Here is a 22,829-nt window from a genome sequence, read left to right as displayed (position 1 = left end):
GATGCAAAGTAACATTTATGGCAAAACTTGTAGCATTAAACACCTATTGGAAAAGAAGAAATGTCTTAAATTATAACCTCAGCTTCCATCTTAAGAGATAAGAGAAAGAAAAACCACTGCACATATATTTGGAATGACTAAATTTAGAAAGACAGACAATATCAAGTTGGTGAAGATATAGAGGAACTGGAATGCGTAGGAGATGCTGATAAAATACAAAATGATGCAATCATTTTGGTTTCTTAAAACGTTAAACACACACTTACAATATGACGCAACAATTCTATTCTAAGGCATTTACCCTAGAGAAAAAGAAGCATATGTCCACAGAAAGACTTCTAGAGGAATATTCACAGCAGCTTTATTCATAAACAACCAGTCATAAACTGATGAATGGATAAAAAAATTGTGGCATGTTCATATAGTGGAATGTTACTCCTCAATAAATATGATGAGTCATTGATACACATGACAGAGATGGATGGCAAAGTAAACATGCAGAGTGAAAAAATCCAGACCAAAACAAAAAGGGTACAGAGTTTGTGATTCCATTAAATGAAATTCTAGAAATAGTGTCCTAATCTGCAGTGACTGAAAGCAGATCAGTGGTTTCTTGAGGAAGAAGGGAAGAGCAGAGAAGGAAGGGACAACAAAGGGGCAAAGTGGCTTTGGGAAGAATGGATGTGTTCACTATCTTGGCTGTGGTGATGGTTTTGTGGTTTTATGCACATATCAAAATTACACACTTTAAATATGTGCAATTTATTGTTTTTCACTTGTACCTAACTCATCCTCCAAAAGAAATCTGCCACTGTACTTTTTCTAAAATACCAATTGTTATGTAAAATTTTCCACTTAGGAAGAACTTAAGAGTGTACTAACAACACTCAGTGTTAGGAGCAGGAAATGGAAACAAATCAGACACGGTTTTGCCTTCAATGAGCTTTCAGTCTTAGAAAAAATATATGGAAGCAACTTCTATGCAGTGCTTGGTAATCTGTAAAATATTGATTTTCACAGCATTAGCTCATAGGAGAGTGATTATTTTTAATCTAAGATATTAATTATGTTTTAAAGGCATATACATATATATATATGGGGGAGTGGTTGTGTATAAAATAAGCCTTTGGCCTTACATGAGATTCTGGGAACAGCTAATGCTATCTATGTGAAACTTGTTTCCGTTTGGTGCAGGAGCTGGATGTCCCTGTATGCAGGAAGAGAAGATGGCCACAGACAGGAAGAAGGAGTAGACTGGAACCTGAACTGGTCTCTCACCACCTCTAAGCCTATAACTTTGACAATAGGGGTGTCCTTCACTATGGAGTTAAACACATATCTGGTCCAGAAATTGAGTAAGTCAGGCCTATGTTGATCCACTAAGGCAATAAATAAGAGACAGCAGGCAAGTCCCATATATTGCCCCAAGCTCTGCTCTGGCCTTCCAAGAGTTAAAAGCAAGATGGCTTCTGCCCAGCTGCTGGCTTCCAAATCTTGTGCAAAATGTTACTGTGGATCAGGAAGGGAATTCCAAGGACGTGAAGTTCAGTTTTTCTATGTTGATGTAATCAAACCATACACACACGTATATATGTATATGCATGTACATGTATATTTATTTGTGTATATGTGTAGTATATATCATATATGTAGTTATATGTTTAGTACTTTTTGGCAAAACTGTACTATTAAGCAAAATGACCATTACTGAGCATGTCCTGTGTGCTGAGCTCTGTGCTGATTGCCTTACATACATTATATAATTTTATTCTTAAATAATTCTACAAATATATAGCATTGTCACCATTTCGTAGATGAAGAAAACGAGGGTAGAGAGCTTAGCTGACTTGTCCAAGATTAGATGTCTGCAGGCTGTAGAGCAGGGTACAAACTCCAAAGCCCGTGTTCTTAACATGTGCTCCAAACCCACATGGCAATTCAGTGAGATGAGAATAAAAAATAAAACTAAAAAACATATAAATAGTAAATTACCAGAACATATTTAAATAACCATTTACAGAATTTTTAAAACATGGCAATGCTAAACAAATTGAAAATCCTCTGAAATAAATAACCGCTCAAATCATATTTTAAAGATTTTAATCTCATCTGTGTAGTACTCTCTCTAATTTGCACTGAGTATACACATTCCTAAAATATATGCCAACAACATGCAAATGTTTACTGACTTCAATTTACAAAAAAGAAAAAAAAAAAAGAGGAATCAGAATAGCCATGTGGATGAGAGGCAAGGGGAGGGAATGCGACAGAGGGAGAGAAACACAGGCGAGAGACAGAGAGACAGAGACACAGCGCAGAGAAGAGGCCCGAAGCTGAGGGCGAGATATGCAAATGCTCATTGACTCTGTAATGAAAAATCTTCTTATTAAACTGCGCTTTATCTGGGAACAGTCTTCCTTTTAGGAACATATCCAAGCAGAGATAAAGGCGTCTTACTATACTCATTAAACTGCATGGCTTGATGCAATCAGACTTGTATAATTTGCATATGGAGCAGTTTAATCTAGCTCACCCTGCCTTGCACCTATTGTTAATCATGCCCAGCTTCCTCCCTCCTTCCCCCCTCCTCCTCCACTAACCCTTTGATTCAAACAGATAAATGAACAGACATAAGGACATCAACATCTTTGTGAGTGATCAGCAGCCTTGTGCTTTCAGAATATCCCCTGGTTTGTGGATTATGTCTCCGTTGACATTCCACAGTTTGATGGTGTCCGTCCATCTGATTTAGAGAAGGCTGTACATGGACAAATCAAGATGACAGAAAATCTTTATTAATATACATCACAGGGCTAAGTCTCTGTTAATCTTTAGCTATAAATAATAGGATAGGTATTCTCACTTTACTTATTGAATGGAACCTGCTTTCAACAAAGTATCTTTGAGTCAGGATGCAAGGTTTTGACTACATAAGGAGACTTTTAAGAATATATGGAAACTTTGTAACTACTCCTTGGCTGTTAAGTAACTTGCAGTTATGAAGATGGCTACAATTTGATATTAGATGTGTTTGTCTCTAATAAGTATGAGAAAAACTATTCAGTCATATGGCTTCCTGTTACTTGTGTTAAGGGGATAGGGTATGGAAATTGGGAAAAGGGAATCAGTGTAAGGTTTACTCTACTTCCTCTCAAATTTGACATCATTCCCCAAATCCCAATGCTGTCTTCTAGCTACCCTCATCCTTCCCATCACCCACACTCTTCCAGGGTCAGAGGCAGAGGAGGAACATAGGAGAGAAGATGGTGGGATATCTCTCTGGAGTGAATTGCATCATTCAGGAATGACAGGGACCAGCTAAAGTGTCTATGAAAAATCCTTAATCACACCCTCCTGATAATGGGATAGGATTACGTTGCTGCCTGAGAGTGAGGATCCCCGCTTAAGAAGCATGGGAGGAAGTCAGTGAATACAGTCATACAGTCATCCGATGTTAACCAAGGGGCTATTTTCTGAGAAGTACATCCTTAGGTGATTTCGTCGCCGTGTGAACACGATAGAACGTACTTACACAAACCTCAATGGTAGAGCCAACTACACACCTAGGCTGTGTGATATGGCTTATTGTTCCTAGGCTATACACCCGTACAGCATGTGACTGGACTGAATACTGTAGACAACTGTAACACCATGGTAACTATTTGTGTATCTACACATAGAAAAGGTACAGTAAAAATACTGTATAGAAGATGAAAAATGGTCACCTCTGTAAGGAACTCGCCATAAATGGAGGCTGCAGGACTGGAAGTTGCTGTGGGTGAGTCAGTGATGAGTGAATGTGAAGGCCGAGGACATCGCTGTGCACTGTTGTAGATTTAACAAATGCTGTACATTTGGGCTGCCCTATACTCATAAAAAATATTTTTCTTTCTTCAGTAATAAATTAACCTTAGCTTATTGTAACTTTTTAAAACTTTTTGACTTTTGTAATAACACTTAGCTTAAAACACAAACACACTGTACAGCTGTATAAAAAATATTTTTTCTTTATATCCTTATTTTAGGAGTCTTTTTCTATTTAAACATTTTTAAATTTAATTTTTATTTTTAAAACTTTTTTTTTAAAACCCGAGACACCAACAGACGTTAGCCTAGACCTACACAGAGTCAGGATCATCAATATCACTGTCTTCCATCTTGACCCGTTGTCCCACTGGAAGGTCTTTGGGGCAATAACATGCATGGAGACATCATCTCCTGTGATAACAATGGCTCCTTCTGGAATACCTCCCGACGGACCTGCCTGAGGCTGTTTTACAGTTACTTTTATTTTTTCATCACTAGAAAGAATACACTTTAAAATAACAATAGAAATAATCGATAAAAAGTATAGTATAGTAAACACATATATGAAGATATATCAGTAACAGTAATATAGTAACATATTTATTATCACTGTCAAGTATTATGTGCTGTGCGCGTGTTCGGTGCGGTGTGTGCTAGGCTTTCTATGACTGGCAGTGCAGCAGGTGTGATGCGTCAGCATCACCACAAACACGTGAGTGATGTGCTGCTCTACAGTGTTACGGTGGCTTTAACGGTTCTGGATGATGGGAATCTCTCAGCTCCACTATACTCTCACGAGACCACCATTGTGTATGCAGTCTGTTGTTGACTGATACATCTTTATGCGATGCATGACTGTGTCTCAGGGGCAAGACTGAAACATTTAGAAGTGTCAGGCAAATAACACTTAAAGTTTAAAGGGTTTAGTCCAGTCTGTATAGGACTCTACTTTGCTCTGTGTCTCCCCAGTCTGAGAAGGTCAGGTTGGATATTGGGTCAACACATACTCAAATGGCAGGTGAGGCAAGGGAGTTGTGGTAAGCGTGGGCGAGCATAGATCCTCTCCTGCTGTCTGGACAGCCCTCTGGAGGGCAAGCCACCCTCCTGCACTTTGAAAAGGTGAGAAAAGAATAAATAAAAAAACCATTCCAGGCTTTGGGAAACCGTACATTTGGAGGAAGTCCCTTGTATTAGGATGGAGTAGAACAAAGAGTGAGTTCTTCCCAAGAGAGATGATGTTGGTTATCTTTTTCTTAGAATACTGAATCTGCAACTCTTTCTCTATAGTGTTCACTGATTCACCAACATTTGCTTTCTTTCTTCCCTTCTGTGTCTTCAGGATGTAGAACTAAATACAGAATAGGAAACACCTGAAGTCTGAAGTTAAATATGTTTGGGTGTCCAAATCTTGTCCTACATATCCAGCCAAATGATACGGTAGCAACAATAACAATAGCAGTAACAACAATAGACATTTGTTGAGTATGCACCAGGAACCAAGCTAAACGCTTTCTATGAATTACCTCATTTAGTTTCCCCCAAACACTTAGGCTGTTATTATTATCATACCTATTTTTACATTTGATGTAACAGGCTTGGGAAGGTACCTTAGGTACCTTGCTCAAGATCATTCAGAAATTTGTTGGTTTTGGCTTTTGTTTTATCTTTCTTCTGTTCTTTTCTTCCTTTCCTTCCTTTCTTTCTTTCTTTCTTTCTTTCTTTCTTTCTTTCTTTCTTTCTTTCTTTCTTTCTTTCTTTCTTTCTTTCTTTCTTCTTTCTTTCTTTTCTTTCTCTTTCTCTCTCTCTCTTTCTTCCCTCCCTCTCTCCCTCCCTCCTTTTCTTTCTTTCTTTATTTCTTTTCTTTCTTTCTTTTTAGATGAGGCCTTGCTCTGTCACCCAGGCTGGGTGCAGTGGCACCATCATAGCTCACTGCAGCCTCAAACTCTGAGGCTCAAGTGATCCTCTTGCCTCAGCCTCCTGAGTTGCTGGGATTACAGGCATGTGTCACCACGCCTGGTGGTTTTGGCTTTTAATATCCATCTCTGTGCCTCTGCTGCCTGTTAGCCCCTGACTTCCAGCTGAATAAATGATCAATGAGTTTGCAGGAGAGCAATTCATAGTGCCTCCTCTTCTGCCTACCTCTCACTGCCACGTGTGACTACAGAAGCAGTGGGGGCAAAGCCTTTGTTTACCTGTATCTGGTACACCTGGGGCAGATATGCAATCTGTGTTCATCCTATCAGTGTTGTCTCCCCAGAATTTGAGTCCTGGTCACACAATGCAAAGCACAATGGGAGGACAGATTCGCCACAGCAGCAGTGCAGCCTTGTCTGTGATCCAAGGTGTCCAGTGGCTGGGATTCCCCTGGTTCCTGCCTGCTTTCCAAGTCCAGCCTTTGTGGCTTTCACTGATTCCATGGACCCTAGATATCCTCTTTTTAAAAGGCCCCTTTTCAACATAGCTAAACAACAACTGATATCTTGATCCTTAAATTCAGGGCATGAGTTCATTCTCCCACAGATAAGAGATCTTCATTCTTAGGTCATGATTTGGTGATATCATTTATTCATTTCCTTGCTGTTCCTATACGAACCCTATCTATTTGTGAAGTTCCAGCTCAAATACTCTCATGATGCCTTGGCTAACACTCTTGTCTGTGAGGACTTTGTGTTGCTATAATCTATTATGCCCCAAGTGGAGCTGAACCGTGGAGCACCGACACTCTGCTTGTGCTCTGCAGTGCGGGAGAGCTCTCCTGGAAGTGTATGCTCATCGATTCAGTTATTATTCAACGGTATTTATTATGTGACAGAACTTTAGTAGGTGCTGGTGACAAAAAGGGAAATATACACTTTAAACATGTGATGTGTGTTTCCAAAGAGGAAGTAAGGGCACTGCGGGAAAGCATGGTGGGAAGTTCAACCTCCTCTGGGGCCATAGAGGGGCCCATGAGATATGTGAAATCTCTACAGTGTAGTAGCGTGTGCATATTTGAGTTTTTCTGGAACAGGTCTCTGTAACTGTCATTGGATTCTCTAAGAGCACCATGACCCCCCAAAATGTTAAGAACCCAAACTCCAAGTGTACCTGCTTCTCTGTCCTTTCAGTTAGTGAAATCTCTTTGAGTCGGGGAACCGAGTCTTACAATTCTCTTCCACTGCCCACGTGACCTACTTCTACTGCGAAGCGTATAGTAGATTCTCACTGCATTCTTATCCGTTACTGAGGAACCCTGAGAAATGAAAACTTTGCTTCAAAATGTAGGTCAAATTTCCCCTTCTTGTCACAGGGTTTTCTAAAACTCAAATTTAATCATCATGTGTGTTGTTCAAAATCATATTCTTTAGAATTGTATTGTCTAAGATAAATTGCCTGGCGGTGAGAAATTAGGATCCCTTTTAATTTTTTGATCACAAGTTTAGTCTGAAAGCGGCACTGCCAGTGACAGCTGACCCTCCATTTAGATGCCAGGCTGCTACCCCACACATCTTCTGTGACCCTTCGCGAAGAGTAGCAGGTACAAGCGTTTTAATTTCAGCCTTGCCTCGGTAGGTAACCAGCCCTGCTTCTTCTGCCTGCCAGCAAACTGGGAAGAATACGAAACACCCTTTCTCATTCAAAATGATTGCTCTCAGGCCTCTGGGAGATCTGATTGAAAAACTGAGTCCTTCTGGCCAGACTGGGAATCTGGAAATTAGCTTTTTATAGTTTCGAGAAGCCTTGGAATGAAAGAAGATGTTAGGAGAACAAGTGGCAACCAGGTCAGAATCAATATTTATTGGCTTATTAAAGGAAGGGGGATGTTGGGAACAAGTGTCTCTCCACTTGTGTGGGCTGGGGAATAGAAGTCTATGTATGCCAACTGCTGCCTGCCTGTGAATCCCAACTGTTGGGGTCGAATATTCTCATTTTTCTTATATTTACAGTATTTGAAATTTCTCATTTAACATTACACCTGGCGTGTGTATTAGCCATTCGGGTGTTAACATGGGAATTATTACACGTGAAATGATTTCTAGTTTTTGTTTCTTCTCTCTCTCTAAACTCTCCCTTTCCCCAGCATGCCTGCTTTCCCTCCCTTCAGCATTTACCTCTGTGGGGAACATGCTGGTAGAATGTTCATCATCAAAGACAGCCCTTCTCTGTGTTACAGAAGTCATGGATGGGCTCTCAATCAGTTTCTCCCTCTATTAAGGTACCTGGAGACTGAGGGTTCTAATGAGTGTGGTTTTCCAGGAAGTGTGAAGAGTGCTGGGAGAGTGTTCTCTTTCACCTTTCCTTTCAACACCAATGAAAATCCCCCTCATTACTGCTGATGCTGGAAATTTCTCCCTAAGATGCTGTCCTTTGGATCAAAGTGTTCTCTTGGGGAGAGAGGGGTGATGTACTGAATCTCACAGGAGCCTTGGCACACCCGATTACTTCATGCAATTCAAACATTTGACGTGACTTTTACTGAGCAGCTAGTCTGTGCCTGCCACTGTGCTACGTGCTTTATATTAATCAAAGCACATCATTCTCTCAGGTTCCCTCATTACATCAGTTTCATAATTGGCTCAAAAACTTTTCTGAGGACAATTCAGGTGACAAGCGACGTGACCAGAATTTGATGCCAGTCTAACGTGGCTTCAAATGTAAGGCGTTTCCACTATACAAAATGAAATAAAACCACAAACACTATACATAAGGTACTTAGATAAAAAAAATTAGTCCCTTCAAGTATCTACTCCCCTCAATTTATATTAGGGCAGATCATCAAAAACTGTAACACTTGAATATTATTGGGGAATTGAAGGGATTCAGTCATTCAATAATATTGAGTGCCTGTTATGTGCCAGGAACTTTTCTAGTTGCTGGGAATATAACAGTCAACAAAACAAAGACTCAAAGTCTCTGCAATGCTTACATTTTTTATATACATAGTATATTAGAAGTTTACTATTGCTATGGGAAAAATAATCAGGGAAGAGCAATAGAGCAAAGGGGTGGATTGTAATTATAAATTATTAGTAGGAGGCTGTGTAGCCTTCACTGAGAAGGTGACAGTTGAGCAGATATGTAGGAGCAAGCCATGAACAGAGAGCTCTGGGCAAAGGGAAGAGCTGATGCAAGACACACAGGCAGCAGCATGCTGGGTGTGGTCAGCAAGGCAGGCAGTGGAGCTGGGTGAGAAATGGGGAGGACATACTAGAAGATGAGATCAGTGAATTCGTGATGAAGGGGGAGATTACTCAGTTGCTGGCAGGCCACAGAGAGGATTTTGGTTTCTAACCCGAGAGAGACGAGAACTCATTACAGGATTTTAAGCAGAGGAATGACTTCACTTGAGTTCCTTATGGTAGGATCACACTGGTTGATGTATTGTCTGCAGTCTGCAGAAAGCAAAGATAGAGGCAGAAAAACCTGTCAAAAGGTGATTGTGGCTACTCAGTTGAGACATGATATTAACTCAGATCAGGTTGGTTGTAGTGGAGCGGGTGAGAAGTAATTTTATTCTTCGTAAATCTGGAAGATAAAGCCAGTAGGATTTGTTGACCAATTGTGTGTGTGTGTGTGTGGGGGGGGGGGTGACAGAAAGCAAAGCATCAAGGCTAACTCCATGATTTTTGTCTAAATATTTGAAAGGATGAAGTAGCCCTTACTGAGATGGTACAGATTTAAGCAGGAATGTCAGGGATTTCCCATTGGATATGCTAAATCTGTGATTCTGCTAGATATCCAGATATTAATAGGCAATTGAATATTTGAGTCTGGAGTTAAGGGGAGATATCGCAGCTGGTGATAAAAGATTGGAGGTCATTAGTGTAGGTATTTAGTATTTAAAGTAAAGGAATAGATAAGAAGAAATTCAAGGACTGAGCCTTGGAGCACAACAAAAATAAAAGGTTGAAGAAATGGTTGGAGAGATGTGGGAGAAAAAGCAAAGGACAGTGGGCATTAGGAAAACCAAGACAGTTTGTGTCATGGAAACTCAGTAAAGAAATTGTTCCAAGCAAATGGAGGTGGTGCTGAAGGATTAAATAAGATGAATACAGAGTATTGATGATTTTATTTAGCAATGTGGAAGTCTTTGTTGACCTTGACAAAAGCAGCTTGAGTGAAGTGGTTGCAGAGGTATAGGTAAAAGCCTAATTAGTGCGATTTTAAGGGAGAATGAAAGAAGAGATCTTGGAGAGAGTGAGCATAGACAACTCTTTCAAGGAGTTTTACTGTATAGGAGTGCAAAGAAATAGTAGATAGAGAGGAAACTGGGGTTTTGGGAGTTTTCTTTATTTTTATGCATGTTTGTGTGCTAATGTCAATAGTCCATGAAAGATGGTAAAAACTGGAAGAAGCAGGTGAAAAATGGGAGAATTGCTAGAGAAATGCCTTTGCATAGGTGAAAGGGGTTGAGATCTGGTAGGAAAATGGAAGGATTGGTCTTAGCTCAGACGACTTCGTTCCTCCATGGTATGAGGAAAGGAAGCAGAGTCTGTGGGCACCGCTGCTGCTGGGTGGAACATATGGTGGTAAGAACTTGTTGAAGTACCCAACTAACAGCTTCCATTTTCCACTGGTGTAGGAAAGAAGTTATCACATGAGGGTGAAGTTGAGGGAGGAAGTGTTAGAGCCTTGGGGAGATAAGAAATAATTGTCTAGAGAAGAAGGGTATCAATAAAGTAGGGGCATCTAGAATGATTCTCAGGCAGCAGTTAGGGCCTCCTGAACATCAGTGATCATGAATTTGAAGTGAAAATAGTCAGCCAGTGAGAGATTAAGGCAGGAAAACATAATAGGGCAATTCCACTCTGCCCCAAACACATTCCAACACTAAAGGTTCTGGAAACCTGCAAGAGGGCTGAAGTGAGGAAGAGGCGGTGGACCAAAGTCAAGATCTGCTCATCTCAATATCATCTCCAGAGCTGGTGCTACACACACATGCAGATGCACCCTTGTATAAACTTTCACCGTCAAGAGTCCTAATTTTTTCTTCACTACTATCACCTAGTCAAGTTGAGTCGTTGTGGGCATAACTCAAGTAGCACTCTGATCACCTGGTCACCTTTGGCTTCATATCTGTTTGGAAAAGATTCCAAAATTTTTGTAGGCTTTAGTGATCAACCACAATTTTTGTGACTTCCTGCGTCAGTATCATGAAATGCTAATAGAGAATTCTCAGAGAATGTTAAAACCGGAAGGCCCTTAGCAAAGGTCTGGCCTTATCTTGCCAGTAAGACAACAGAAGCCCAGAGAAGAAAAGTGATTTACGTAAAGCATCTAATTTGGAATAGAAAAGGAGCTGGTACCGAGATTTTTGTCTCCTGCCCACTGCTTCTTCTGGCACGTGTCTCAGCTGGTTTCTTGGACTCGAGACAACTGTACAACTTCTCTCAATTGTGAAGTGAAAGTGGTTCTTGTAATGAATTTTACGGTGTCAACTTTATGACAGGCAAATGGACCATACTGATATGAAATTAATTTCATTTGATTGCCAATGCTGTAATAATGAGTGATTTAAATAATGCCACCTTGAGAGAACTAGCCAAAATGTCAGATTTTAAGATTTCATTACTAACCAGGGAAATAGTGAGAATCTTCAAATTGGTAGTAGGACCCATCTCTCCTTCCCCTCTTTTCCATGTCATGCCATGTCATAAGGCTACACCCTAAAATTGAGATTTCTACTTCTAGCATATCCAGTACCCACTCATGTCAGGTTGGCAATGTGAATCTACACCTTCCACTAGGCTGATTGTTGTTAAATGTGAAGTAGTAGGAGAATAGCATACTATCTATTACATAATAACTTTAATTCCCCGGTAATAACAGTGCCCCTACATGGGAGGTGACAACATAAGGGAGAAAATCTTATGGGAACAAGTTATGAAAAACACTTCTGCTTGGTCTCCCATAATTATGTAGTTTATTTATGTCATCATGGTGGAGGGATTAACATTTTCTGTGATGTGTTTTTTCTTTAGTCCATAGTGTAGTTATTTAATGGCTTTAACAAGTTGGGATTTGTGTGGCCTGAAGCATGGACGAGTGGAACAATGGAATGTTCCTAGAATGTGATAGGCAATTATCTGACAGGACTTGACTACACCAATGATCACTATGAAGGCAACTTGGATGCAAAGTTTCCAGAGAAGCATGGCTTGGAAGTCGGAAGTGAAATGAATGAGCATGATTTTATTGGCTAGTGTAGACATTTGAAACAACAATGATGATTTAGTCTCAAATGGGTGTGATTGTGGATCCCTCTGGGATGAGAGTGCTATAGGATGCATGACAGGGGCATCGTCATGAGAGCACAGCTCTACTGCCAGCTTTATCATGAACCTGTAGCTCCTACAGTAAGAAACCTCCAGGGATCCAAAGATATCATAGTGTGTATGTGTGTGCATGTGGTGTGCCCGTCCACATGGGTGTTGGTTGGGAGAGGGTAGGATGGAAGAAAGGTAATCATTTGAACTATAATATATGAATGAACACAATCCTTAAATTATGGAACAGAAGTTGAAGGATAGTTGTTTTCCCACTCCAAACTTCTGATGGGGTTTTATAAACTATTTCACAGCAGATCTCAGATGTACTTGGAGGACTTATTAATGCCACCCAAGCTCCCTGCTTTTCCTTCCTGCCTCATACTATGTGTCTAAGAGAAATAATGGTTGTTTTATAAATATGTGTTGCTCAGACATTCTCATTGTCCAAATCCTTTCTCCAAACCATGCTATCTTTTCCAACTCTATGAAAAATCTTTAGCATACATGTCACTGTGCTCACTGAGGGTTCTCAGCAAGTATTTGGGCATAATGATGCTGCTTGCTGTACATGGGATGTCACGTACTCTTAAATTTCCCTAACTCATTTTGACGTGATGAACTGACTATAAACCAGTGTTAGTATAGCATTTCACATTGGGCGGTATGCACTAGTCAAGGAAAATGCGCTTCAGTTCTAATTTATGCCAAGTAGTAACTTGGAGTACTCTTAGGGAAGATGATGTGTTCCTTGGGGCCACATGAGACTGTGTAATATATTCTGATACCAGTTAAAGTATCTTCTAAAATTCTCGATTGATTTTAATAAGAGGACTTGGCAAGGGAGGAAGAGATGATCTCCTTCATGTAAATGGTCAACTTTTTGCCTTGATAAGATATCATAAACAGAAATAGGAAAGATTACTAATTGGTGTTAACAAAAAGGCTCTTGCTGACTTGGAGGCAAAGGGACTCAATAATGTTTTACCTGTTCACATAGTCAGAGGAGAGGTTCACAGCCCTATGTCTTGTGCCACAATGGCTGAAATGGTATTTGTGTATCTTTTCTTGGTAAGGAATTTAACCATGGTATCTCAGGGGAGTGACTTTACAAAGAGAATTGAAAGAGTCCCTCACAGATAGCAATGAGACTGACCAGCATGTCGATTTGAACATAAATGAATCAAAAGATATTTTTTAAGCCATTGTGCTGGGTGTTAGGGATACACAAAGATAACTAAGATAGGCTTTTGAGTGCAAGGAGATTATAGTCTGGAGAGGAAAGCAGGCATTGCGCATATGGTATTTTTATACTTTTAATACAAGGCAAAAAGAAGTGGTGTCAAAGGTATAAATGAGAAGCAAAGCAAATGATGCACTAAGTTTTAATTGAGTACCTATGGGCACATATAGGACATAGTCCTCTGACTTTCAGAACGTGCAGTCCAGTGGCAGCAATGATAAGTTACTGTACTGTTACAAGGCAGTAAAGGCCGTGCAGTTGGCATAGCAATAATCGCAGTGGGTATTCACAAAGGAAAGACATTCATTCCAGCTGGGTGATCAGAGAAGCCTTTGTCTCTGAGTAAGGACTTGAGTCTACTCATGAAATCTGTCTTGCTCACTGGTCAAGGTGATGGAATAAGGGGCATCTCAAGCGGACCAAGGGAACAGCAGCAATGAGGTTCTGGAATCAGGGGAATGAAAGGTGGTGAGGTTCTGGAATTAGGAATAGCAACCAGCCAAAGCAGATACTGTCCATTATTGCCACGAGAAACCCCCCTGAAATGCTGGCCTGGGTGACTCTGAAAAATTTTGAGTGTGGCTACGTTCCTTGAGTCCTCTGAGAATGAGAGGGCTTGCTTCTCCGTTGCCCAGCCATGGCTTTACAACCCTCAAAGGAAGGTTTGCAAAGAAGAGTGAGGAAGAGTAAGGTGACAGAGACTGATGCGGTCAGATTCTAAGAGACTTGAGTGACAGGCTGGAGCTTTTGGCAAAGGGTTTTCTGTCTCTGTCTTTCTGGGGGCCCCTCTGGAGCTGTCCTTCTGCCTGGCAGAAGTTATTTTAATTTGGAAAGGTAATGGAACATTGTCAGTCCCAGCTCTGTGGAGCTTGGGGACACATCTGGAACGTTCTAACTTGGCCTCATAAACTGGGTGTTAGGGGGTTTCACCTCTGTACACCTTCCCATGTTTGCTGAAAAGGGTCTGAGCTGCCAGCTGAGCCGACAACCCTCACCCAGTTTCCTTAGGATCCAGGGATCACCTTTAAGTTGTTGTGGGCCACACAGGGCACCCAGGGAAGGAGTGAACATTTGAGCCAGCCAGGGTTTTGTTAGAATCAGCCAGGTAGTGGGCATGGCATCTCATCTTGGTTCCACTATCTCCTCTTTCTTCATCTCCGGCCTCCCTTCCCAACCCCTTCCTCTGCCTGCGCCACTTTCTCCTGTAATAGCACACACACAGTCACACAAACACCCACCCCGCTCCCCGATACAATGAATGTTGCTGTCAGTTCAAATAAGAGCACTCGCTGGATAGAATGGCAATATTTTCAGTCCTGGCAAACACGATCATAAGTTCAGTTTATTAATATTGCAACAGTTGCACTAAATGAGATCACTTGGCTAACAAAACATTTATCAACAAAACGCTGCCACCTACTGAAGTTTTGCAAACAGCCCAGATGATTGGATAAGATCACAAATTCACTCTGTCACAAGCTTATGGTCTTTCCTGAAATCGTTCTGAAAGGAGAATGATAACCAGCCAAAGCAGACGAGACATCCCTTTCATGCGGTCTGCGTAGAAGGTGTCAGGGTGGACCCTGCAGAGTGGCATCCGAATGGGGAAGGAGGGTGGGGGCTCTTGATGTTTAGCTTATCCTGAAATTTTCTAGCAGGGATTGGGGAATGCTCCCAGATGAGTGCTGGAGAGGGCTGTATCTATCAGGAACGCATTCTTCACACACGGATTTGCAACGCTGGTGTTCAATCTGCAGTGCAGGCACATAAACGCAATGAGGTTTTTATTTTTGTTCTCTAGACAGTAAATATATTTGGCACCAAAAAAAAAAAAAATCCCATGAAACTTCTGATGATAATAATAGCTATTTTTCTATGTGAACATATAGCTGTGAAAATACACTTTCATTCAAAGACTCCTTAAACTGTGGAAACCACTTTAGAAAGGGATAATTGAGTTGTATTGTGTTTATAAAGTTCAGATTACTTTAGTAAGTAATGTGAGGATGAATTTGTAATGCCAAGAAGGAGTACGGGGAAAAAAGAGAATGCAACAATGATGATTTATGTGTGATTTTTCTTCCTAAGTTAACAGTCACTCTTCTTCAAAAAATCTTAGGACATAATTTTGAAATGTTGAATGACAAAACAGGGCTCTAAATACCACGGTTCCCCTCCTCCAGCTCAATTCTGCAGCAAGCTGGGGTTGGTTTTGAAAGAAAGAAAACATGGCAGTCCTATAGACCCATATGCCTACTTCTCATTTCATTTCATCTGTGTGCAGAAATATCATTTTCCCCAGTGTACTGAGGTTCTCCAGGGGAGGGCCTTGGCTCCCAGGGTCTAGGACAGTGCCTTGGATGTTGCAGGGACCAATGAAAGGAGACAGCTAAGAAGTTAGCATGTCTGAGATCTATTTAGCAAGCCACACCAATTTCAGTAAGTTCCAGATCCCTAATATTAGGGAGTTTTTAAGGATTGATTTTTTTCCTTTTCTTTTCTTTTTCTGGAAATCCCCATATCTCTCTGACAGCTATGGGCCTGGGATTACTGGTTGAATGACTTTTGGTGGGTGAATGCAGCCTTTCTCAATGTAAGAGCAGAGAGGTGGAGAGGAGGGGCCTGTACACATTTCTGATTAGGGTAAGAAAACTCCTAGCCTGGGCTTCTCCTACACAGGTCTGTGTCTCTGCTCTGTCATTTCTCTAACGTCACACCAGTGTGAGCCCGAAAGAGAGGAAATGGCAGGGTAGTAACAGGAAAAGGGAATCCGGCCCGGTGTTAGGATCAGCTAAATATATAATAAAAACAAATGATACCATTTATTAAGCATCAAATATATGCCAAACACTGTTCAAGGCATTTTACCTACATTGATTCTATTTCATGTAATAGTCTCTCAAGGTAAGAGTCGCTGTATCCATTTTATAGACATAGACGCTAAGACCCGGAAAGATTAAATGACTTGGCCAAGTTTTCCCAGATGAACGTGGCAGAGCAAACCCAAATCTAAGTGTATGTCTTCTGATCTGAAAGACTCTGCTATTTTTTATGATACCAGTCTGGGCACAGCCGGCATATTTTTCTCTTCTCTTGTCCAGAGAGGGTTAAGTGGAGAAGGGAGTAGAGGAAGTTCCTCTCTCTTCTACCCAGGGAAGTTGCACTTCTCTTGCACGTGGGAGAACAGAGTTCACAGTGTGCTAGTAAATGAGATCATGGGTAGGAAGCCCTTGGACCTCCTTAGAAGTAAGTGACTATAAAAAATCCAAGCCATTTGTATCACTCTTGTAGGTGATGTGATTTCAAATGGACAGAGAGCACAGTTTGTCTTCTGTTCAAATTGGCATCCCTTCATGCCATTCTGGGAATTAGTTCAGAACTGACTACAGGAAACATAAATCACCTTTGATACCCAGTACTATTTCCTAGCAGGCCCATATTTTCCCAGGAGGTTCTTTCTCTGTAGTAGATAAAAGTTTGCCTTCATTTCATGTGATCTCATTTCATTTTCCTCTTCAGTAGATACCAGCCTATGTCCATCATTCTGGGCAAAGAAGGATGCTGTCCCGGGCACTTAAATTCAAGGTGGTCCTACTGGAACCTCACTTTTTCCACTGAATACTTCCATCACTCCTATTGTTATCAGGGGAATAATTCTCTTTCTCATTGAAAGGAAAAGCACATTCTGAATATGTAACAATAACCTGCATGCAGCTCTCTGATTATAAATATCAAGTGTTCTAACAGCCCCATCAGTGTAGTGATCAAAGGCACGAAGGACTCGCTGCTGAAGCAGCAGGTGACCCAGCACAATCGGGATAAAGGGAAATGCTGAGTAGACACAGGGTCCCAGGAAATTCACATTCAAGATTTTTTTCTGATGTATTCTCAGTTGTGCCTTTTAAAAGGATTTCACTAAAAGCTAACAAGGTGGTCGATTTTGCATAGAATGCTACCCGATCATTAAAAATAAACTTGAGATTTACCGATCGGTAATTATTTTTATTTTTAACCACTAATCAAGCCAGTAAGTGTTAGTTATCATAATCCCTTTCACCTCTGGAAAAAAATAAGTTAAAAGTGCTTCCATTGATGACGTCCTTCAGAAAGATGTTATTCTGTGAGTCTGGGGGAGACGCGAGGCACAGAGAAAAATTCTGGAAGATTTGGTGGCCAGGGACTTCATGGAGGGCATATGTTTGGGAAATAAATTCCTTGTTCTTTCTGGGAGGAAATAATATGTTCTAAGAACTAGCTCTGTGAACATCACAAAGTTTACTTACACCAGCTGAAGTGGTCCAGCCTACTACACCTAAGTTGCGTGGGACGCCCCTGCTCCTCCGCCACGGACCCGCACAGCCTGTCACCGGACTGAATGCTGTAGGCAACTGTAACGCAATGGGAAGAATTCGCGTATCTAAACATATCTGAACACGGACAAGGTACAGTAAAAACACGGTGTAAAAGATGAAAGTGTCACGCCTGCATAAGGACACTCCGTGAACGGAGCTCGCAGGACGTTAGTGCTCTGGGTGCGTCGGCGAGTGAGTGGCGAGTGAATGCGACGCCTAGGTCGGACGTCACTGTGCGCTGCTGTAGACTTTATAGACCCTCTACACTTAGACTACACTAACTCATAAAAATATATTTCTCTTTCTTCCATAATACATTAACCGTAGCTTACTGTAACTTTTTAACTTTATAAACCTTTTCATTGTTCTAAACTTTTTGACTCTTTTGTATTAGCACTTAGCTTAAAACACAAACACATTGTACAGCTGTACAAAAATATTTTCTTTCTTTATATTCTTATTCTATAAGCTTTTTTCACTTTTTAAAGTTCTTAATTTTTTTTTTAACTTTTTAAACTTTTTTGTGACTAAGACACAAAAACACACATTAGCCAAGTCTGCACGCAGTCAGGACCATCAATGTCACTGTCTTCCACCCCTACGTCTTGTCCCACGGGACGGTCTTCGGGGGCAAACCAGGCATGGAGCTGTCACCTGCTATGCTAACGGTGCCTTCTGCTGGAATACCTCCTGATGGGCCTGCCTGAGGCCGTCTTACAGTTAACCTTTTTTTTAATAAGTAGAAGGATTACACTCTAAAATAACGATAAAAAGTATAGTATGAAAAATACATAAACTAGTCACATAATTTTTTCTTATCAAGTATTACATACTACACACAATTGTAGGTACTATATTTTTATAGGGCTGGTGGCACAGTGGGTTTGTTTACACCAGCATCACCACGATCACGTTGGCTACACCATCACTAGGCGACAGGAACTTTTCAGCACCATTACAATCTTAAGGGACTACCCTATGCATATAGGGTGTATATATGGCTCGTCCTTGACTAAAACGTCATGGTGCAGTGCATGACTGTATTACTGTTGTTACTGAGTTAAACACCAGCTATTACAACATACACATTTTTACACCTAAAAATTTTAATTGGTTACTTTTGAAGAATGTTATTTCATTTCTTCTGAGTGAAAATTGATTAAATCCATTTCCTGGTGAGTGAAGAAAGCCATCAGGTTCCGTACTGGCCATTCACCTGTTTCTTCTCAGGTCCTTTCTTTGCCTTTCCCTGGATTTCAGGGAATGCTATTTCCCAGGGTTCCCACCTTCTAGTTGCTGGGAAGTTCGACCAATGAGTGGTGCAGCAGAAAACTGGTGGGTGGGATCTGAGGGGAAGGCAGGAGTTCCCTCCCTGTTTCTCTGCTTTCGGTGGCACCTCCAGCAGCGGCTCTGCCTCCGTGGAGGTCTGACTGACGCTGCACAGCTTCCCTTTGGTGGGCACCTCCTCTTTAGGCCCTGTGGCTCTAGGAGCTACCTACCATTATGCATATCTGAGCAGCTGCACTGACCCTTGTCTGACGTTTCAGTTCATCCATCCTCCATGTCACTCATTCCCTGCATTAAATCCCCTGTGTTTGACACACCTGGAATGTGTTCTGTTTCTCTGGTTAGACACTCACACAGTGTCCTGTTGGATTAATACCCAATTCATATGTGTTTCACATCTTAACGTGCCCTAATTTACTGAGATCTGTCCTCACACCTAACAGGGTTTGTGGTGGTGGTTGTCATTGCCCATATTGTTATTATTCCTTATTCCATTACAGAGTCCCCTTATTTCTCTGCAGAAATGTGCTTTTTGGGTAGAAGAAATATCCAGAGATGTTCTTATTTTAAGAATCATTAATCCAAAATGTTGCCAATTTTTTAACTCTGAAACTCTTCAAAGATTCTAGACTCCCTGTCTTCCAAACTAAGGTCCACAAAAGGCTATGTACAAATTCTTTTGTTTTCCTCTCTTTGTCAATATCTTTCCTCATGAAGTGCAAGGTGTCCACTCAACCCAGAGTACATTTTATTCCTCTCAGAGCAACCAAAACCTGTGGAGAACTTGTTGGCCAGGTATAGCAGAGAATATTCAGAAATAAAAGGAGAGCAAAGATTTGCATGCACCCTTTTAACTTGCCCACTAAAAGGTAAAGCTTTCCAAATAGCCAGACCAGGGAAAGTCTGTGAATGAGCCATGCTGCTAAAGACAGGGTCCTTTAATTGGTAATGAAATTAGACCAGAGAAGAGCATAAGTAATGCTTGTCAGTTGGGGATCATGTGGAACCATAAGCTAACAGCTTTAGTGACCAGTGTATCAGCAGAATACCCATAATGATGTGAAAAATACGAGTATCCATAAAGTGGTGAATGGTGTATTGGTATATACTGTAGCTTATAAAAGCTATAAATAAATATAAATTCTAAAGCTATGTGCATGGTCCTTATTGCTTTTGCACTCTGGCATCAGCCACAGTGTGATGTTTTGCAGGGAGGTTTAGGTCTCCAACATAGTGTATCCTTATATCTAGGACAGGTGCTCTCGGGGCATGTTCTTGGGGTTCAGCTTAGGTTACCCTGAGGCTAGGTCAGTAAAAGGGTCTGTACCAGGCCAGCTTCAGACTCAGGAGTGGGAGCCAGCATGTATTCTCCAACTCTGAGGAATGGTTTTATGGGTGTGGGCTTTGGAGCCAGACAGACTGGATTTGAAACACTGCTCTACCCAGAGCTATGTGTGCTATGGTGGATAAGTTACTTCACCTCCCTAAGTTTTACCTTCTTCTGAAAAGTGAAAATCTTGATTAAACCATAGCATTGGTGAAATATTAAATCAGATAATACATTGAAAATGTTCAGCATTGTTCCCAGCTCAAAGTTAGTATTCAACAACAGATGAGTAAAGGGTCTGAAGAGCTGGACCCTATTCCAGGGCAATGCTGGAGTCACTCCTTCTAGTTTGTTCCTACAGATATTAAATTCTCCTTTTCTTTGTGTTGCTTTAGGCTGAAGACACTTATCATATTTTGCATTTGATGCATTAGACAGGCCTTGATAATCTCAAAGTTTTCCTAGGACTAGAGGTGCAAACCAAGGACTCTCAGTGCATCTGATACAAAGCTCCCAGGGGGAGTACATTCTAAGAAAGTTATGTCTCTCTAGGAAGGGTCCTGGTTTGAAATCCCTGTGCTGGACTTGATGTTTCTGTCCAATATATGAAAACTAAGTTGCATCATTCTTTCTTTAACTCTAGTGCCAATTTTAGGGTACACGTGCTATTTATTCTACTTATTATCTGTTAAAGTAATTAAGCATTCCTGGCAACTGGGATGGTCACTGTGAACTTAATGACTAGAGTAGAAGTTAGCACAGCTGATTAAGGACTGCTAGGAAATACCCGATTAGGGGAACATTATTTCTACAAGCCTGGTAGGATGGTTCCTTCTCTTACTTTTGTCTGTAGCTCACTACTGAGTCCTGTGGGCTGCTTCTGAGGGTGTGGGGTTTACAGGAAAGTTCATTTTGCAACTTTTAGTGACCAGGGAGATAATAAATAGGAATATGACCCTTAATGCTCAACACTTCATTGTATTTGCATGCGGACAGGATAAACTCTCTAGAAGTTGAGAACAAGCTGCTCCTTATGGTCTGATGCTGGAGCTAGGGGAACTCAGGGCTGGGGTGGGAGAGAGGGTAACTGACCCCCTGGGATGGAGCTCAATGGCTGTCCTTTTTGCAGGGGTCCTAGGAGCTGGTCTTGTGAGTGGGGAGAAGCAAGGAGGCCACATTTCAGTTTTATTTTCTTTCTCTTTGATTGCTTGGCTATTTTGAAGCAGAATATTTTCCCTGAAAGCATTTTCTTGTCTTTGCCTATCAGTTTCTCTTTCCTTCACCTGCTTTTACAATTCCAACTTCCAACTCTTTTTATCTCTCTCTATCACTTCATCTTTCCCCAGTAGCCTTTCACTGGCCTCAACAGTCCCTTCGCTTACAGCCTGAGCAGTCGCCTCAGCCCTCCCTGACCTGGGCGGTCAGGGTCCGGCATAATTGAGTGCCTTTCATTCTGATACAGGTGAGCACTCACACCGAGCCCGCTCCCCTAATGTCATTCCATTAGACCACGCTATGCCCTTCATGCAAGGGAAGATGCACTTTGCTGGAACTCCGGCCATCTTGCAATCCCACTAATAGCCTTTTACTGTGGGGAGACCATCCACAGCAGCACCTAAAAGCACCCATCTATCCAATGCCTCCTCAGAAAGAGGCAAATAGGGAAGCTAAAAGAAGGATAAACGTTTTGGTCTCCCACTATAATTGCAGTTAAGTAAAGCAATTGGTCGTGTGCAGAGGTGGTGGGCTTTCTACCTTCAACCACGCGTTTCCACCCCATGGTCTAGTAACTGCGGCGGACGTTGGAAACAAGTGCGAAGTGGAGCACATCCTATTTTCCTGACATTTGTGACACTAAAGATATAGAACATTTCATCGTCAATATTATTAATAAAATCCAGCATTTAAACATTTCTTTAAAAAATATCAGACCAGAGCCAAGCAGTGTCTAAAGGTATTTGTCACAGGTCCATTACCTGCAGTGGAGCTAATGTTACACTGAAATGAGTTTTCATCTCAAAAGAAAATGTGTTTTCTTTAATTTCTATAATTGATCTCTTCTTCTGCTTAGAGCCCCATCCTTCTGCGGATGAAGAAAAAACTGACCATGAAAGATAAATCGATTTTGTTGTTATAAAAGGATCTTTGGGGTGAATTTAGTTTCTCTTAGATAAATGCTTAGGCTTTTATGGCTTTTCTCCCTTTTCCTTCTCCCTGTCAGGATGGTATCTGGGTATGGGGAGAAGATTACCTGTCCTCATATCACAGTGTCCTCCTCTGGTCCTCTCTGGCCACAGGAGCAGTGTCCCTCTGACCTTGCCACAGAGTAGGGTACATGTGAGCATCTCCACTGGGGGAACACAAACCCTTTCTTTGGTGTGACTGACACCCTTGACCTTGGCATTGGTCATCTCTCCTCTAAATCTCAGCCACATCTTCCATTCAGTTCCTGGGTTAGCTGATCTCCCTGCAGCACCTGTTACACTACTCACAGGCTTCATCCTGGCAGATCCACTGTACCTCTGCGGCCTTACTCTTCTTCTTCTAGGAACTCCCAGAGATTTCAC

Source organism: Propithecus coquereli, unplaced genomic scaffold, assembly GCF_000956105.1.
Source record: "Propithecus coquereli isolate 6110/MARCELLA unplaced genomic scaffold, Pcoq_1.0 Scaffold25, whole genome shotgun sequence".
Lineage (NCBI taxonomy): Eukaryota > Metazoa > Chordata > Mammalia > Primates > Indriidae > Propithecus > Propithecus coquereli.
This window is presented reverse-complemented; position numbering follows the sequence as displayed.